This window comes from Cervus elaphus, chromosome 13, assembly GCF_910594005.1.
Source record: "Cervus elaphus chromosome 13, mCerEla1.1, whole genome shotgun sequence".
Taxonomy (NCBI): domain Eukaryota; kingdom Metazoa; phylum Chordata; class Mammalia; order Artiodactyla; family Cervidae; genus Cervus; species Cervus elaphus.
The window spans coordinates 66,472,535-66,490,661 of record NC_057827.1 but is presented as its reverse complement, the minus strand read 5'-3'; the positions used below and the strand labels follow the sequence as shown (position 1 = coordinate 66,490,661).

General features: G+C 47.2%; 1 protein-coding gene across 5 annotated transcripts in view; it reads right to left on the bottom strand.

Annotated features, from left to right (window-relative positions):
- Positions 1-18,127, bottom strand: part of EML1 (EMAP like 1) — a 196,883-nt gene that overhangs the window by 101,408 nt on the left and 77,348 nt on the right. The gene's annotated exons all lie outside the window — the stretch shown is intronic.

Sequence of the window (18,127 nt, the reverse complement as noted above, 5' to 3'; positions counted from 1 at the left end):
CCTGCGGCTCTCAGGGAGCCGGGCCCTGGCACCCTCTGCCACGCCAACTCCACCAGAAGGGGCCCCGGCTCTGACTGGGGGCAAGAGCATCGCCCAGGGCTGCTGGCAAGGCCCACGTATGGGGCGATGCTGCTGGAGCTGGGAGCCAGCACCAGCCTGAGAGAGGAAGCTATTCTGCCGGCACTGGGGTCTCTGAAGTGGCAATTTTATACAAAGAAATGGAGTCAGTGTAAAAAGATGCTGGTTACACATCCTAAGGCGGCCTCCCCACCAGCCCCTGGAGCCGACGGGCACGGCAGGACGGTGAGTCTCGGGGGTGGGGTGTGTGTGTGGTGGGGAGGCTTGGTCCTCTTCCCGGAGGAGACGGCTGCTGGAGGGCCGGTCGTCGGCGTGCAGGGACCCAGCTTGTTGAGGCCCTAGCGCTTGTGTGAATCCAGAAAACACAGATGGGTTGGACTGGTGACAGGCAGCATGTCTGGTGGGGCACAGCAGGCCAAAAAGAGGGAGTGCTAAAATATGAAAAGGCTCGAGAGAGCGGTTCCGGCAGCCTGAAACGGGGACCGAAGGAGAGGCGGTAAAGACACGATTGCAGAGAAGAGATGGGCGAGGTATGGACCAGCAGGTCCACTCCGAGGGGGCGTCCTCGACCACTGACCCGTGCGGGCAAATTCAAGTGCAAGGGTGTTTCACGTGGGACACGTGACAACAGAAGAAAACTTAATGGCATCTTAAAACAAAGACGTTCGCCATAATCACCTGGGTCTGGGAGACACAGTCCAAGAGGCTGAGAAAGGACCTGGGGTGGGGGGTGGGGTGGAAAAATGGTATCAGTGTGAATAAAGGAAAGTGAAGGGAGAGAGGGAAGGGATGGGAGGCTGGTCTCTGCTTCCCTCACTCCTCACTGGGGGGTCCATCCCCTCAGAGCACGGGTGGGAACAGTAACGATCTGTAACCCTGAGTGAATTATCATTCCAATGATATCTGGGCAAGCTCTGTGGAAATGTTAATGTACCTTATAAATATAAGGGATTATCATTAGTGTTATTCAAACAATTGAATTGTTGTTAAATGATTATTCATCGGCCACCATGGTTCCCCACACACACACACACACACTCACTCACTCACAAATATTCTCATATATATAGCTCCTGCATTTGATATTCAAAAACACCATTCATGACAATGCCATGGTCTATAAAGGTAGAATTTTTTTTTTTTCCAAAAGGTCCTTAGAATGACAAGTAGTCCTAACCATATTGGAAATAGACATCATCTGCCCTCCGGTTAGATGCTGGAGCTTGTATTTGCAATCCTTTGCAACCACCTCACAGGCTGCAAAATGCCTTTGTTCAGAAAAGAGCAACCCCATCTCTCGTTTCTGCACACCAGGCTGTCTGTCTGCTCCTATTACCCACTGTTCCACAGCGACGGGCCATCGCTGAAGCTGTGCTCCCACCTGCCTTCCTGATTTACTGCCCTCCTAACCGGCAGCGCACATTCTAGTTTCCTAACCGCAGATACACTTGCTGTTAATGGTCTGCGGTTAGCCACAGAGATACTTTATAGAGCCGACACATGAGCAGACAAACGCAACTGTAGATCCTAATCTAAACGCTTGTTAGATCTGCTCCTGTTCCGTGACATCACTTGCTGTCACGTGGTGCAGAACCCCTAGAATTGAAAGAGATGAGTGCCCCCTTCCTGGGGGCAGAGGGCAGCCAGGGTAACACACAGAGCTCTTTACAGAGTCGGGACAGGTTTGTGTTACATCAAATAGGCCCTTTAACTCTCCCTTCACTTCCCTCATCTGTACCATAGGGGCCATGATCTGATTTCACAAGGTCACCAAGCTGAGAGGCTTGGATTTAAAGAGCTCTATATGAGAGCAGGAATAATTTTAAAGTTAGTGCAAGGCTCTGTTCTTAGAGTAGGAAATGGCAACCCACTCCAGTATTCTTGCCTGGAAAATCCCACAGACAGAGAAGCTTGACGGACTGTAGTCCCTGGGGTCACAAAGAGTCACACAGGACTGAGCATAAGAATCTCTGTTACAATAACCATTTAAATTACCAGCGCCTGCTTTCACCTGCAAATGAAGTCAGAGGGGACGGCTTTTTCTTTTTTTTTTTTTGGCCACCCAGCATGTGGGATCTTCCCTAATCAAGGATGGAAACTGCACTCCCTGCAGTGGAAGCTCGGAGCCTTAACCACTGGACCACGAGGGAAGTCCCAGAGGGGGCCACTATCTAAGGCAGGGGAACCCTAGGTCAGGAAGTACAGAGGCTTTTTAAAAATCTCAGCCAAAATCTGCAGCTGGGCCACTGCGGGCCTTCCCCACCATGAGGCTGCCTCCCCCCAGGCTTTTCATCATTTCCTTGCAGCTCACTTTAGAGCAACGACTTAGGTGTTACACTTGAACACAACTGTTTAACGGAGCTGAACTAAAGTAAACGCAGCTTTGGTTCTGAACCTGCTCCTGGATCCTTACCTGAGGTCAGGACATGGTAGGAACTGGCTTGCTTACAGGAAATGCAGTGGATTAAGGGAAAAATAATGCCTCTATGTCCTTGGTCTGAAGTTTTCTGTATTGTCTGAATTAGACATAGGACTTTTCCAAGAACTTGCTTCCTACCAAGGGCTTCCCAGGTGGCTCAGTGGTAAAGAATCCACCTACCAATGCAGGAGACTTGGGTTAAATTCCTGGGCCAAGATGATCTTCCTGGAGTAGGAAATGGCCACTCCAGTATTCTTGCCTGGAAAATTCCATGAACAGAAAAGCCCGGTGGGCTACAGTCCACAAGGTCACAAAGAGACACAACTGAGCACACACACGTGGCAGGCGGCTTCACACCAAAACTCTGATGCAGAAAGCAGACAGGGAAGGTGCTGGGACGTCAAGATTCTCCCTCTTCATCCTTCATAAGCCTCTCCCTACGAGCTGCCACGTGCTGGGCCGCAGACAGCTGACAGCGAGAACTGAGGTGGGAAGTTCCCCTTTGAAGGTCTCCTCCATGCCAGGCCGTGTGGTTGAGCCTGGGTTTCTTAGGATCCATCAATACTCATTACCAGCAAGAGCAACACATCATATGATTCATTTTCAGTAAACACAAAACTAAGAATATACTGAAAAAAAATACCACCCCTCAGCCAAAAAAAGCACACTTCATAGATGGTTGTTATTTAGTCGCTAAGTCGTGTCTGACTCTTCTGCAACCCCATGGACTATAGTCCATCAGGCTCCTCTGTCCATGGGATTCTCCAGATAAGAATACTGGAGTGGGTTGCCATGTCCTCCTCCAGGGGATCCTCCCAACCCGGGATTGAACCCGCATCTCCTACATTTGCAGGTGGATTCTTCACCACTGAGAAACCTGGGAAGCCCCATGGTGAATATATATATATATATATATATATATATATATATATATATCAACTTTCATGATCACCTAGCCGGTTGATAAAACTCTAAAATCCTTTCTGGCAAGCTGCCTGCTCATGAGGTGGTACCATCCTCCACGTGGACGCCCAGTCCTTCCACCCTAACCCCTCCTGGATCCTGAGTGATGCGGAAGTCCCTTCACAGATAGTCTAGGGCATAAGCAAACTGTCTGAGTGTCCCAAGTTTAGAATTAGAAGACATTTTCACTGGTTATTCTTTATTTGATCTTGGTTTTTAAAGTGCAGAAACATATTAGATAAGATTTTAAAATGTAAAGAGAGAGAAATCAGCATCTCGTACCCCAAGGGAGGTCGGTCACCCTGGTACCAAGCCAGGGTTTGGGACCCACCTGGGTGTTACCAGGGATGCTGATGGAGGGGAAGCCTGAGTTGTCGGTTCAGACTTTCCCATCTCCCCACCCACGTCTGCTTCACACCTGCTCCACGGCGGAAACCACAAGGAAAAGCGCCTGATGCTACTCCGTTCTGAGATGAAAATGAAATCCTCTGCTTCCCTCTTCCTGCCACCACAGCGCCGGAGCCCACCGTGCGTCCAAACCTCACGTGCCAGATGGCACTTCCGGTGTTACTGTTCCCGTCTCTGGCCATCCGACAGTCTGGAAATCGTACTTCTAAAATCACCATATAGACCAAAAGAAAGCAGGAGTCGCAATACTCATATCAGATAAAATAGACTTTCAAATAAAGGATGTGAAAAGAGACAAAGAAGGACACTACATAATGATCAAAGGATCTATCCAAGAAGAAGATGTAACAATTATAAATATATATGCACCCAACATAGGAGCACCGCAATATGTATGGCAAACACTAACGAGTATGAAAGAGGAAATTAATACTAACACAATAATAGTGGGAGACTTTAATACCCCACTCACAACTATGGATAGATCAACTAAACAGAAAATTAACAAGGAAACACAAACCTTAAATGACACAATGGACCAGCTAGACCTAATTGATATCTATAGGACATTTCACCCCAAAACAATCAACTTCACCTTTTTCTCAAATGCACACGGAACCTTCTCCAGAATAGATCACATCCTGGGCCATAAATCTGGTCTTGGAAAATTCAAAAAAATTGAAATCATTCCAGTCATCTTTTCTGACCACAGTGCAGTAAGATTAGATCTCAATTACAGGAAAAAAATTGTTAAAAATTCAAACATATGGAGGCTAAATAACACGCTTCTGAATATCCAACAAATCATAGAAGAAATCAAAAAAGAAATAAAAATATGCATAGAAATGAATGAAAATGAAAACACAACAACCCAAAACCTATGGGACACTGTAAAAGCAGTGCTTAGGGGAAGGTTCATAGCATTACAGGCTTATATCAAGAAACAAGAAAAAAACCAAATAAATAACCTAACTCTACACCTAAAGCAACTAGAGAAGGAAGAAATGAAGAACCCCAGGGTTAGCAGAAGGAAAGAAATCTTAAAACTCAGGGCAGAAATAAATGCAAAAGAAACTAAAGAGACCATAGCAAAAATCAACAAAGCTAAAAGCTGGTTTTTTGAAAAAATAAACAAAATTGACAAACCATTAGCAAGACTCATTAAGAAACAAAGAGAGAAGAACCAAATTAACAAAATTAGAAATGAAAATGGAGAGATCACAACAGACAACACTGAAATACAAAGGATCATAAGAGACTACTACCAGCAGCTCTATGCCAATAAAATGGACAACTTGGATGAAATGGACAATTTCTTAGAAAAGTATAACTTTCCAAAACTGAACCAGGAAGAAATAGAAGATCTTAACAGACCCATCACAAGCAAGGAAATCGAAACTGTAATCAAAAATCTTCCAGCAAACAAAAGCCCAGGACCAGATGGCTTCACAGCTGAATTCTACCAAAAATTTAGAGAAGAGCTAACACCTATCTTACTCAAACTCTTCCAGAAAATTGCAGATGAAGGTAAGCTTCCAAACTCATTCTATGAGGCCACCATCACCCTAATTCCAAAACCAGACAAAGATGCCACAAAAAAAGAAAACTACAGGCCAATATCACTGATGAACATAGATGCAAAAATCCTTAACAGAATTCTAGCAAACAGAATCCAACAACATATTAAAAAAATCATACACCATGACCAAGTGGGCTTTATCCCAGGAATGCAGGGATTCTTTAATATCCGCAAATCAATCAATGTAATATGCCACATTAACAAATTGAAAGATAAAAACCATATGATTATCTCAACAGATGCAGAGAAAGCCTTTGACAAAATTCAACACTCATTTATGATTAAAACTCTCCAAAAAGCAGGAATAGAAGGAACATACCTCAACATAATAAAAGCTATATATGACAAACCCACAGCAAGCATCACCCTCAATGGTGAAAAATTGAAAGCATTTCCCCTGAAATCAGGAACAAGACAAGGGTGCCCACTCTCACCACTACTATTCAACATAGTGTTGGAAGTTTTGGCCACAGCAATCAGAGCAGAAAAAGAAGTAAAAGGAATCCAGATAGGAAAAGAAGAAGTGAAACTCTCACTGTTTGCAGATGACATGATCCTCTACATAGAAAACCCTAAAGACTCTACCAGAAAATTACTAGAGCTAATCAATGAATATAGTAAAGTTGCAGGATATAAAATTAACACACAGAAATCCCTTGCATTCCTATATACTAACAATGAAAAAACAGAACGAGAAATTAAGGAAACAATACCATTCACCATTGCAACAAAAAGAATAAAATACTTAGGAGTATATCTCCCTAAAGAAACAAAAGACCTATACATAGAAAACTATAAAACACTGATGAAAGAAATCAAAGAGGACACAAACAGATGGAGAAACATACCGTGTTCATGGATTGGAAGAATCAATATTGTCAAAATGGCTATTCTACCCAAAGCAATCTATAGATTCAATGCAATCCCTATCAAGCTACCAACGGTATTTTTCACAGAACTAGACCAAAGAATTTCACAATTTGTATGGAAATACAAAAAACCTTGAATAGCCAAAGTAATCTTGAGAAAGAAGAATGGAACTGGAGGAATCAACCTGCCTGACTTCAGACTCTACTACAAAGCCACAGTCATCAAGACAGTATGGTACTGGCACAAAGACAGAAATATAGATCAATGGAACAGAATAGAAAGCCCAGAGATAAATCCACGAACCTATGGACACCTTATCTTTGACAAAGGAGGCAAGGATATACAATGGAAAAAAGACAACCTCTTTAACAAGCGGTGCTGGGAAAACTGGTCAACCACTTGTAAAAGAATGAAACTAGAACACTTTCTAACACCATACACAAAAATAAACTCAAAATGGATTAAAGATCTAAATGTAAGACCAGAAACTATAAAACTCCTAGAGGAGAACATAGGCAAAACACTCTCTGACATAAATCACAGCAAGATCCTCTATGACCCACCTCCCAGAATATTGGAAATAAAAGCAAAACTAAACAAATGGGACCTAATGAAACTTAAAAGCTTTTGCACTACAAAGGAAACTATAAGTAAGGTGAAAAGACAGCCCTCAGATTGGGAGAAAATAATAGCAAATGAAGAAACAGACAAAGGATTAATCTCAAAAATATACAAGCAACTCCTGCAGCTCAATTCCAGAAAAATAAATGACCCAATCAAAAAATGGGCCAAAGAACTAAACAGACATTTCTCCAAAGAAGACATACAGATGGCTAACAAACACATGAAAAGATGCTCAACATCACTCATTATTAGAGAAATGCAAATCAAAACCACAATGAGGTACCATTACACGCCAGTCAGGATGGCTGCTATCCAAAAGTCTACAAGCAATAAATGCTGGAGAGGGTGTGGAGAAAAGGGAACCCTCTTACACTGTTGGTGGGAATGCAAACTAGTACAGCCGCTATGGAAAACAGTGTGGAGATTTCTTAAAAAACTGGAAATAGAACTGCCATATGACCCAGCAATCCCACTTCTGGGCATACACACTGAGGAAACCAGATCTGAAAGAGACACGTGCACCCCAATGTTCATTGCAGCACTGTTTATAATAGCCAGGACATGGAAGCAACCTAGATGCCCATCAGCAGATGAATGGATAAGGAAGCTGTGGTACATATACACCATGGAATATTACTCAGCCGTTAAAAAGAATTCATTTGAATCAGTCCTAATGAGATGGATGAAACTGGAGCCCCTTATACAGAGTGAAGTAAGCCAGAAAGATAAAGAACATTACAGCATACTAACACATATATATGGAATTTAGAAAGATGGTAACGATAACCCTATATGCAAAACAGAAAAAGAGACACAGAAATACAGAACAGACTTTTGAACTCTGTGGGAGAATGTGAGGGTGGGATATTTCAAAAGAACAGCATGTATACTATCTATGGTGAAACAGATCACCAGCCCAGGTGGGATGCATGAGACAAGTGCTCGGGCCTGGTGCACTGGGAAGACCCAGAGGAATCGGGTGGAGAGGGAGGTGGGAGGGGCAATCGGGATGGGGAATACGTGTAAATCTATGGCTGATTCATATCAATGTATGACAAAACCCACTGAAATGTTGTGAAGTAATTAGCCTCCAACTAATAAAAATAAAAAAATAAAAAAAAAATAAAATAAAATCACCATATACCTTATTAGCCGTAAAGGAAGAAGAGTAAAATTTCTGCAAACTGTAAAAACCACGGATGGGAGGAAAAGGCACTCTTTTTTTTTTTTTTTAAATTTATATTTACTTATTTATGGCTGGGCTAGGTCTTCAGTGCTGCTCACGGGCTTTTTCCAATTGTAGTGGGCAGGGGCTACTCTCTAGCTGCAGTGCGCAAAGTCACACTATTTAAAAAAAAAAAACAATTTGAATGGGTGGATAACGAATATAAGCCGTAATTGGTATTTTCACCCTTCTTTACAGATTTCCAGTCTGGTGAAGTTCAGGAACAAAAATATGTGTTGCAGGGGCCGTACTGTTCATAAAGCATTCGTGTTTAGTGTGAAACATTTAAAGCAGGCTCAGATCGAAGAGCTACTGAAGAGCTATGACTTCACATCTTTACTTCCTCTGCACGTGGCAGGGACCAGGAAGACCCGGCTCCGGGTGTCAAACCTGCTGACCTGCTGCGACTTCTCTCCTGACTCAGGCCCTGCTCCTCCTGGGTGACCTCACCAGCTCTCCCAGCTGCAGCCCTGACCTACACGTCAGCTCCTCAACCAACATCTCTGACCAGAGCCGTCCTGAGCTCCCGATCTAACTCCATCCGCCCGCCAACATCTTCACCTGAAGACACGGGCATGTGTAGACGTGTAAACACACATGTGCGTGCACAGGAAAGTGACACATGGAGTGAGACTGGCCGTCCGGCCTGGAACCCCTCCCCGGCTCCCCCACCTCCACGGACGCAGCGTCGTGCAGCCTCTTGATCTACAAATCTCGGGGTTTCCTTGGCTGCGTCCATATTTCTTACCCTCAACATCAAATCAGTCCTCAAACTCTGCTGACTCTGAAGTACCCACATATTCAGAATATTAGATAGTCTCATTGTCTACAGATCTCGTCTCCGAGGTGTGAAGGTACCATCCTCCATGTGTACGCCCAGTCCTTCCATCATAACCCTTCCTGGATCCTGAGTGATGGGGGCGTCACTTTCATAGGTAGTCTGTTCAAAAGCAAATTGTCTATCACGCCCTGGTCCAGCCCTCGTCACGTGCTCTCTGGACTCCAGCCAGCCGCCACGGGCTCAACCTGTCAGCTGTCTCACCTGCTCCCTTCCCACTCTTCTTAATACGGCAGAGTGATCTTTCTAAAATACAAACTGGCCACACCTCTGCTTAAATCCGCTGTCTTCAGGACAAAACACTCAGCACCTGGGATCTGCCCTCTGTAACATCTTCAGCCCACGTGATGCCCCAACCCCTGTGCTCCCGCTTGAGCTGGACTATCGTTGTTGTTTACTCACCAAGTCGTGTCTGATTCTCTGCAACCCCGTGGACTGTAGCCTGCCAGGCTCCTCAGTCCATGGGATTTCCCAGGTAAGAACACTGGAGTGGGTTGCCATTTCCTTCTCCAGGGGATCTTCCTGACTCAGGGAACCCACGTCTCCTGCACTGGCAGGCAGATTCTTTCCCACTGAGCCACTGGGGAAGCTCAGCTGGGCTCCTTGGAGCGTCTCAAATATTTCAAGCTCTCCTCTCCCTCCACACCTTTTCCCAGGCCACTCAGGCTTCATGGGGCTCTCCCCCTTGTCTTTACCTGGCTCACTTCTGTTGCTCCTCTCGAAGCTCATCAGCTCAGGGCTATTTCCTCCAAGATATACCTCTCACCAGCACCGCCAGGAGAGCAAGCTGGGCTGGGTGACCCTCCCACGTATTTCCCTAGCATCTGCTCGCCTGACCATTACCACCGCAATTGCGAGGATGTTTTGAAGCCATCTGTTCGCCTGACCCCCTTCTCCACTAGACCGCGAGCTTCCTGAAGACAGGGACGGGCCATTCACACGGCATCTTCAGCCCCCAGAACAATACTAGGCACAAAGCAGGTCCCCCATGAAGGCACCAAAGGAAGAGCTGTTTCTAACAAGGATGGCAGCTGTTCTAAAAGTACAGAAAGACCCCTGAGAGCCCCTCAGGGCATCCATGAGGTCAAGACTATCCTCACAGTAATACCCAGATGTTACCTGCCTTTGTCATGGCCTGGCATGTGTGATGAGTGTGCAGAAGAGAGGCGGGCAAGGATGCTGTGCCTTAGCCCAAACCCTTGCTGCCACTGAGTGTGGAAAGCTGGGTTCAGGGAAGAACGTCTTTAATGAAGCTGCACAATCAGTTCAGTTCAGTCGCTCAGTCGTGTCCGACACTTTGCGACCCCATGGACTGCAGCACACCAGGCCTCCCTGTTCATCACCAACTCCTGGAGCTTACTCAAACTCATGTCCATTGAGTCGGCAATGCTATCCAACCATCTCATCCTCTGTTGTCCTATCCTCCTCCTGTCTTCAGTCTTTCCTAGCATCATGGTTTTCTCCAATGAGCTGGCTCTTTGCATCAGGTGGCCAAAGTATTGGAGTTTCAGCTTTAGCATCAGTCCTTCCAATGAATATTCAGGACTGATTTCCTTTAGGATGGACTGGTTGGATCTCCAATATTCTAACATTATTGTTAAAGCAAACCCTGGAGAACACGCCTCTTTCCTGTGTGAGGAGTAGAGAGCATGGGGGCCCTTGGCTGCACAAGGCTGTCTAAGGGCTGATCAAGGGCAGCCCCCGTGAGCTCTGACTCCGGGAGCATCATTTCACCTGTGCCACAGACTGCATTATTCAGACAGGGGTGCTCTGCAACCCTTCTCTCAAAAGTGAATGAACTGAGCCTGTCCCATCAAGAAAAACAATTGACAGTGTTTGCTGCCAATGATAAAATCTGAGCTCTCAAGGGAGAAGAACCAGAACATTGGAAAACCTGTATCGGCCTCCGTGAGCTGGAAAGCCTCCTAATACTTGACTTTTCCGCTGACTTGGTGGCGATATTAACCCATGTGATTCTTCTAAATTGTATAATGAAACGTGTCAACATTTAGAAGATCTGTGTAGAAGACTGACCAATGAGTCAGTATTTTTTCAAGTGACCAAAGCGTGGCATCAGAAAATCACATGTGATCCAAAGAGATGTTCAAAGGCCAGATGGACCAAAATGTTTGAGACCCTCTAACCTCCAGACTCAAACTGAAGGGCTCAGAGGCGAGAGACACAAAGGCCCACCCGTCTCCATCAAATCTCCATCTCCTCCCGTCCCAGGAATCAGCCGTGTGCCCTAGCAGTTAGAGATAACGTCCTGTACTTGCACCCGACGATGGGACTGTTGCAGCTCGAGCTTTTCTCGGTTCAAAGGAAATGTGCACCTTTTGAAGGTGGGGAAAACTGAGAGGTGATGTGGATCAGAAGCAGGCCCGTGGACCAGGAGCCGCAAGAATTGCGCTCCAGCTGTCGCCAGGGGCCCGGGGTGCCACCAGGTGAGCTAAGCAAAGCATCCAGCCTCCAAGATGGCAGTGCCTTTACCCGCTGCGGGAAGAGCCCTTGTCTGCCTGCAGAGCACCTGCATTGAGGGGAGTCCTGCAGCTGAGCCCCTGGACCACAGGTGTCCCCAGGCCAGGCGTCAGGTGTCACTGGACAGCATCTGGTATCAGTACTGATCCTCCAAAAGGCAGGGGTGTTGCAAGTCAGGGGTTTCAGTCGGGAGAGGGAAGGCGGGGCGGGGGGGGGGGGCGGGGAACACGGGGCGGGGCGGCGGTCCCCAATCTTTTTGGCACCAGGGACCGGTTTTGTGGAAGATAATTTTTCCACGGACGGTGGCAGGGGGGAGGTTTGAAATGTTTCAAGCACATTACATTTCTTGTGCACTTTACTGCTATAATTATTACATCAGCTTCACCTCAGATCATCCAGGCATTAGATCCTGGAGGTTGGGGACCCCTGGGGTAGGTGATTAAAAGGCACAAACTATCAGGTATAAAATAGGCTACAAAGATATATGGTATGGGGAACATAGCTAATTTTTTTTTTACAATAACTATAAATGGAATATAACCTTTAAAAATTGTGACTATATGGTACACCTGGAACTTATATACTATTGTACAGTAACTATACTTCAATTAAAAATTTTTTTTAAAGTCAGTGGGGTGACATGGTATTGAGAAATGAAGTGGAAAGGGCTGGAACGAGGGAAAAGTTAGACAGCACTTAAACATCTGTGCTCTGAAGTCAGCAGGCATCTCTGGAAGCACCAGCTACACAGGAATCCCCGCATTCTTCATCCTGCCAGATTCCTATCTCCTACGAGCCGCCTTTCACCTCAACGCAAACACAAAACGCTCACAAGCGTCTCCACCACAGAAGCCACGCCAGAATCACCAGCGCGGTCTACCTTTCAAATCACAAAGAAGGGGCTTCCCTGGCGGGCTCGAGCCCTGCCCTGGGAAAATTCCACCTGCGGCAGGGCAGCTGGGGCTTCAGTCGGCGCCAGCGGTAAAGAGCCCGCCTGCCAGTGCAGGAGATTTAAGAGACGAGGATTCGATCCCTGGGGGGGGAAGACCCCCCTGGAGGAGGGCATGACAACCCACTCCAGTATTCTTGCCTGGAGAATGCCATGGACGGAGGAGCCTGGTGAGTTACAGTCCGTGGGGTCGCAGAGTTGGACACGACGGAAGCGACTTTGCACGCGTGCACACATGTGCCACAGCCACCGAGCCCGGGAGCCACAGCTACTGAGCCCACAGGCCACAACCACCGAAACCCTCGCAGCCAGAGCCTGAGGTCTGCAATGAGAGGACCACCCGGAGAAGCCCGCATACCAGAGAGAGTGGCCCCTACTCGTTGCAACTAGAGAAAGCGCTCCACCCGCCCCTCCAGGCAGCAACGAAGACCCAGCGGCCAAAAAACAAAATCACCCAGACGATGAAGAGATATCAGAAACACCCTGAAGATCCTCTCTGTTCATGCAAACCCAACAAAAAGCAACTCCGGGCTACTCTCGCAGCTCCAGTTCCGCTGCCCCATCAAATGCTTCTCCCCACCGCCGAGTGCATTCACAGAGCTGCCTGGCTACTGAAATTAAATATATATTTCTCCCCATTTAAAGACAAACAAGAAGAAGCCACTGTTTGTAGGGGGAAAAAAAATCCACATCATTTCAGATGTTGCCTAAAATAAATCAATGTTGTATCTCTGTCTGGTTTTGGTACCGGGTAAATGGTGGCCTCATAAAAGGAGTTTGGAAGTTTTCCTTCCTCTGCAATTTTTTGGAACCGTTTCAGAAGGATAGGTGTTAACTTTTCTCTAAATGTTTGATAAAATTCACCTGTGAAGCCCGCAGGTCCTGAACTTTTGTTTGTTGGGAGGGTTTTTAATCTGTCCATTTCAATGCTTGGGATTGGTTTGTTCACATAAAATAAATCAGCGTTACTTGTCACACAACAAGGGGGGTGTATCATTACCTTATTAGAAGGTTGTTTTTTTTTTTTCAAACAAGGTCTCACAGACCTCAGTTTAAGCAGCAGAGGAAATTCAAGTTCACGGGTATCAAAGTGGTAGGCAATGCTCAAACCATGAAACGTGGGTTGTATAGGAATCAAACAGAACAGAATCTGAATATTAGTTCTGCCCCTCCTGAGCTGTGCAATCTCAAGCAAGTGACTCTGCCTCTCTGAGGCTCCGCTGCGTCACCTCTAAACATCCCAAGCCACCCCCACGACGAGTGGAGACCCCTCTGCTGTGTGGGGCCACCCAACCTGCCCACCACCGTCAGCTGTGAAGGGTACGGAGCATACAGGCCTGGCACGGGGTCTGGCTCAAAGTCACTCACTCAGCGGGGCTCCCCAGGCAGCTCAGCGGTAAAGACTCTTGACTCGCCAATGAAGGAGACTTGGGTTCAATCCCTGTGTGGGGAAGATCCCCTGGAGAAGGAAATGGCAACCTACTCCAGTCTTGTTGCCCGGAGAATCCCATGAACAGAGAAACCTGGGGGGGCTACAGTCCAGGAGGCGGCAGAGTCGGCACAACTGCGTGACTGAGCGTGCACAGACACACTCACTCAGAACTGTCTTTGCTAGAACGACGACCGGCAGGACACGTGCGTGACTGCTGCCTCGCACCGGACGTGCAGCGGTGGCCTGGGAGAGCGGGAAGGGGCCCGCAGCTTCTCGGCTCTGAGATTAACCCGTCCATCAGGTTTGGATTCACTGAGGATGGGGGTGGGGGAGGGAAGGTGGATGCGAGGCTCTGAATTCTGTAAAATAGTGTTAACACTGTTAACGTGATCCTTTACATAATCTATTATTCCTTTTTTTTTTTTAAAGATTTTTTGATGTGGACCATTTTAAAGTCTTTATTGAATTTGTTACAATATTGCTTCTGTTTTGTGTTTTGGTGTTTTGGCCACAAGGCATGTGTGAGCTTAGCTCCCCGACCAGGGATCAAACCCACATTCCGGAAAGTGAAATGCTAACCACTGGCCCACCAAGGAAGTCCCAACCTGTTCTTTCTTTTATAGTTTTATGACCTATTAATTTAAAAAAATACTTGATAATAAAATTGGCTCATTTGACCTTCTTTTTTGAAATCTTTTTTTTTTTTTTAGATGAACTTTCACCCCGAATCCTTTTAGGTCTTTTCCATCTCCAGGTTTCCATGACAACAACAGCTCGACATCACCAGTGTTTGGGGGAAAAAAACAGCATCAACTCTTAGAAGTGGTGATAACAGAAAAATAATCTACCAGATTATTTTCTCTACAAACAACAACAACAAAATCATATAAATGTATAAGCTAGGGTATTTGAATTTCTACCTCGAAGTTTAGAAGAACAAAAGGTAAGCTTCTGTTCGATTTGTTTCCCCTTAAATCAAAAGCCAGTATTTCTCTTGAGAAGACTGACATTTGCTGTCCCTGGTTGAGAAACCAAAATTGACAAGGTTGGAACTGCAAAGCATACCAAACGGGTTTGCTCAGCGTAACAAGATTAATCGTCTTCCCTTCAGAAAGGTAACTAACGAAGATTCCTGGGCCAAAATGGGGTACATTTTTTTTCCCCAAGGGCGGCAACTAATTTATTCAGCCTTAAGGGGCAAGATGGTGAGCTGACAGTGTGGAAAGGAGTTTTTGGCAGAGCAAATTAGAGATCCTGTGGCTTATGGCCCCTCTGCCTTCGCTGCTTGTCAGCCATGGATCAGAAGAGAGAATTATTACACTTAGAGACACTTTGTCCAGTTCACTTGCTGTAAAAAAAGCATATAAGAATGTTTAGCTTAAAGAAAAGCAAACTGTAACAAAGCAGTTGGTAACTGAGATGCTAGTCACTGGGGACGCCAAACAAACTATTCAGGAGGCTCTATTCAAAGGCTTATATTATTTCCTTGACCCCTGAAGAATTCCGCAACCCCGCTGAGAGGCCTGCGTCCTCCTCCCACCCCCTCCCACCCCCTCCCTCTGCAAACTAGCCCTAAATCTTGACTCTGGGAGTCTCGCTGGTCTGGAGGAAACCTCCGCGCCAGTCACATTAGAGAGGCCATTGTGAAGGGCGGGAGCAGAGGTCACCCAGAGGTGCCCCGCAGGGCAGACATTCCCACGGGCACCTGAATACTAGAGTATTAAAGAAGAATCCTCATCTGGATGTCTCCCGAAATCTGCACGATTCAATTCAGCTTAGAAAGGACTCCTTGGTTGACTTCTTTCTCAGCTCACACCCAGCGGTTTTGGTGTCAAAAGGACAAAGTCCCATCAGAGCCCCCAGGAACACCTGACTGAGGGGGCCAGCCTGCCACACCTGCCAAGGCAACAAGGTCAGCCACCCCAAGCCTCCCCATGACAAGCAGACACCCTCTGCTGTTTAAACTCCTGCTGCTCTTAGTTGGGTCTGAATCTCTGTGACCCCATGGACTGCAGCCCACCAGGCTCTTCTGCCCAAGGGATTCTCCAGGCAAGAATACCGGAGCGGGTTGCCACTGTCCTTCCCCGGGGGGGTCTTCCCGACCATGGGATCGAGCCTGCGTCTCCTGCCTTGCAGGCGGATTCTTTACCACTGAGCCACTCGGGAACAAGTACTTATGGTTCACTCGGGAGCCGGCAACACACACTCGCAAAGGCGACAGACGCTCTGCCCTGGAGGGTGTCAAGAAGCAGAGTGCGGAACGGAGGTGAACCCCGGAAGGCCTGGGAGGGAACCCCATGGCGGGGGACAGGCCCACCTGGAGGTGGGGATGGAGAAGAATTAGGGAACACTGTACCACGTGGTGGGGGGCTCCGAAGTTCACAAGGCGCAATCTCCTGGGGTGTTTGACTGGCCAGGATCAGGAAGCCCACTTCAGGGCAGGGAAAACTGAGGTTAAATGATTGGTCCCAGGAATCCGAAAAAGAGCCACCCACTCCACCTGGCTTGGGTTTTGAGGAGCTGAGTCCTAGAAGGGAGGGATGTGTTTGAATCAACACGTGATTTGAGGGCAGCAGAGAAGGAAACGCCTGGGGCCGGGCTCTGCAGACTGACAGCTGGGAGTCCTGGGCAGGGGACTTACTCCCCAGCTCCTCAGCTGTGAAAGAGGCCAAGCCCGGCCAGGCCGGGGGACTGCTGGTGCGGGGACGGGCTGAGAACATGTGATAAGCTGCAGATACGCAGCGGGTGTGGAATAGCCCTGTCCGGCTTCACAAGCCAAGAGCCAGGCCCTGTTACTGGGAGACACAGATTCCTGCAGAAGGAAGGGAAGGAGGCAGGGAGGTGGGTGGATTCAGAAGCGTCGGTAGACCCTCCCTGAGCTCCGCTTTTGAGGACAAACCTCGACACACCTGGCCGCCTGGCCCTGCAGGCGGCTGCGACGGACGACTGTGCCACGGGGCCCTCCTGGCTCCCCCAGGGCACCACGTGCCTACCAGCCAGGCTCTCCCATGAACGGCAGTCAAGACTCAGGCCAGCATCCACGGAAACGGTCCTCACCAGGCCCTGCCCTGGGCACGCGCCAGCCTGGTCATTGGGTCCGACTGGTCCACGGACCCTTTCCCAGTCCCCTGAGGCCTGATGGGCTTCTCATCCAGGTTCTGACCTCAGAACAAAAGCCGAGGGCATATTACCCACTGTATTACCCAATACCCCAGGAGGGTCCGGGGCAGCACCAGCAATCACGCTTGAAAACGGCTCCCCAGAAGATAACTTTTATATGAAAAGAGAGGGCTAGAAACCATTAAAAGCCACATGTTTCAATACAGGGGTATTGAATTGAATACAACACAATACAAGAACCCAGAGGTTCTTCCATGCCCCTACCTCCACAACTCTCCACCAAATGATGTCCAATCAGGCCAAGTCTAAGCAAAAATTGAGTTACCAAAAGACATATGGTGCTCAGAGTCTTCTGGGTTTTGAAATCACAGATAAAGGATTATGGGCTGATTTAGAAGCTAGTTCTCCCTCGGGCCACTGGATCTTCAGGCATCTGAGATAAACACACAGCGGGGAAACCACACAGACACAGCAGAGCCCAGCCTGGGTTCCCCGGCACCTGTCAGAACACTGGATGTGACTTCTGGGCACGTCTCCGCTCACGTTTTCAGCCAGAATGGAAGGCCCACACAAGGGAGAGGTACTGCTGGGAAGCCAGCGGTCTCCCCATTCTTTAAGATGACTGGAGGGAGAACAAGAATTAGAAATAAAAAAAGAAAGCAAGGCACTTTACCCAAGATGTGGCCTCCAAAAGAGCAAGATCAACATTTGGCAAAGATAATAATTAAGTAGATAAGGGAATCTACAGGTTTAAGAAGAGGCTATAGAATCCTGTAAGGAATCTTGTAATAGCTTATGCTGCATCCAGAAAGCTGGATATCAGGTTTTTCTAAAAGCGAGGGGTATCTATATATTATTTTTCCAAGGTCCAGGAAAACAACCACTACCACAACAAACTGTACAGAATAGAAGGTGCAATTATCTATATCATATTTTTAAAAATAAAGTGCTCTTATCAAGGTTGATTACCAACCAGATCAATGTAGATACTAACACATAGTAGGGGACATGGCACCGTTCAAAGGACCCTAGGATTTGTCAGGAGGCTGGGCTTGGGGTCTGTCACTTCCTGAACCGAGTGGTCTTGAGGAAGTAACTTAACATCTATCAGTCACCTGATGGAGCTCATCGTCTGTTACGTGAA